Source organism: Syngnathus scovelli, unplaced genomic scaffold, assembly GCF_024217435.2.
Source record: "Syngnathus scovelli strain Florida unplaced genomic scaffold, RoL_Ssco_1.2 HiC_scaffold_261, whole genome shotgun sequence".
Classification (NCBI taxonomy): Eukaryota; Metazoa; Chordata; class Actinopteri; order Syngnathiformes; family Syngnathidae; genus Syngnathus; species Syngnathus scovelli.
Window position 1 is genome coordinate 1 of NW_026061353.1, and position 2,500 is coordinate 2,500.

Consider the following 2,500-nt stretch of genomic DNA (forward strand, 5'->3'; position numbering starts at 1 on the left):
CGCCTCGGTAAAATAAAGCCCGGGCAAAAATCTGCGAACGGCCCGTCAAGGGTTCTCTCTCATCCAAGAAAGGGGTACCGGCCGCCTCAGAGGCCGGAGCGAAGGGGGCGAAAGGCTGTCGATGGGGAAGGATCGGGGCCACGGCTAATCTAGCGATGCCCGCGTCGGGCGGTCACTCCGACGAATGAGCGGGGCCGAATCCGGCCGTAGGCGGCCTTCAGGCACGTGGTTCGAGACGACCTCACCCGGCTCTAGCCCGGAGGATCGGAGGCAACGGCCGTCTCCTTAAGCTAAGGCCGGACGAAAATCTGCGGATGCGGTCCATCCAAGGCAGACGGAGGTACCGGCCGCCTCGGTAAATAAAGCCCGGGCAAAAATCTGCGAACGGCCCGTCAAGGGTTCTGTCTCATCCAAGAAAGGGGTACCGGCCGCCTCAGAGGCCGGAGCGAAGGGGGCGAAAGGCTGTCGATGGGGAAGGATCGGGGCCACGGCTAATCTAGCGATGCCCGCGTCGGGCGGTCACTCCGACGAATGAGCGGGGCCGAATCCGGCGTAGGCGGCCTTCAGGCACGTGGTTCGAGACGACCTCACCCGGCTCTAGCCCGGAGGATCGGAGGCAACGGCCGTCTCCTTAAGCTAAGGCCGGACGAAAATCTGCGGATGCGGTCCATCCAAGGCAGACGGAGGTACCGGCCGCCTCGGTAAACAAAGCCCGGGCAAAAATCTGCGAATGGTCCGTCAAGGATTCTGGCTCATCCAAGGTGGGGGTACCGGCCGCCTCTATTAACAGGCCGAGTACAGGGGGCGAAAGGCTGTCGATGGGGAAGGATCGGGGCCACGGCTAATCTAGCGATGCCCGCGTCGGGCGGTCACTCCGACGAATGAGCGGGGCCGAATCCGGCGCGAGGCGGCCTTCAGGCACGTGGTTCGAGACGACCTCACCCGGCTCTAGCCCGGAGCGAATATCATCTCCAAGGTGTGGAGGCAACGGCCCGTCTCCTTAAGCTAAGGCCGGACGAAAATCTGCGGATGCGGTCCATCCAAGGCAGACGGAGGTACCGGCCGCCTCGGTAAACAGAGGCCGGGCGAAAATCTGCGAATGGTCCGTTAAGGATTCTCTCTCATCCAAGGAAGGGGTACCGGCCCGCCTCTATTAACAGGCCGGAGCACAGGGGGCGAAAGGCTGTCGATGGGGAAGGATCGGGGCCACGGCTAATCTAGCGATGCCCGCGTCGGGCGGTCACTCCGACGAATGAGCGGGGCCGAATCCGGCGCGAGGCGGCCTTCAGGCACGTGGTTCGAGACGACCTCACCCGGCTCTAGCCCGGAGCGAAAAAACAACACTCTTATAACCTGACCGACATGCGCCCATGACCCGCCTTGGTAGGGCCCCCACCGGCCCCGGCTACCGCCGGCGTTGGGTGGACGGTTCCTCCCCACTTGCGGGTCGCACTCCAGCGCTACGGCCGCCGCGCGAGCGCGCGCCCCGCGCCGCCCGCGCAGGCCTAGCGCGAACCGTACGGCAGCGAAACCGAGACGCCCCGGCTCAACCTCACCCAGAGGCCATCCACGGAGGCCGAGCGCCGCGATCCGACTTGCGGCACGCCACGTGGGCGTCCGCCGGCCGCGCCGGTCGACCGCGAAACCGATTTCTCAAAGACCAAGCCCGAGTCCCAACCTCCGCACATATCCGCACACGCCTTCCCGACCACCGCGAAGCGGGAGGCGTCTATCGTGGCCGCCGGGGCGTATGACCCCTCCGCGTGAGGCGTGCGGGCTCGGGGGGGCCGCAACGACCGAGTCTGACTCGGACGGGGCGCAGCTTCCCTCCCGGTCGCAGCATCAGCGCCGAACGCGCGACGTCACCAGCCCCCCGGAACGGTTCGTCGGGAGCGCGGCAATGGCCCACATCTCACCTCGCCAGCCGGCCGCAGCGGGCCGCGCCGAACCGAGTCTGACTCGGGGTGCGCACAGTCCCGTCTGGGTCACGGAGGCGACGAGCTGTGACCGCCACCGTCGCCCCTTCGTCCTTCCGGATCCCCCCAGCGCCGGCAAAACTCCGCATCCTGGCCGCATCGCGTGACCGGGCGGGCCGCAACGACCGAGTCTGACTCGGACGGGGCGCAGCTTCCCGCCTCGGGCCATCGCAAAGCGTGCCTCGCGCGGGCAAAGTCGCCGGCGCAGCGCCGCGCCCCTCGACAAGAGCGAGCCTCAGCCGGGCCGCGACGACCGAGTCTGACTCGGACGGAGCGCAGCTTCCCGCCTGGGTCACCGCTAGTCGCCGGGCCGACGGCGCCCATCCCCGGACCCCGCCGTTCCCTCGCGGTTTATCCTAAGCCGCCTGCCTTAGCCCAACCGACGTGCCAACCCCCCCGTTGCCGAGTTCGCTCTTCCCGAGCCGCGTCCCCCCGACAATTCCGTCCGTGACCGTCCCGCCCCGCGGCGATCCGCTCTGCCCCAGCAGCCGGCGAGTCAGCGTCCTACGGGTCTGATCTGGCCG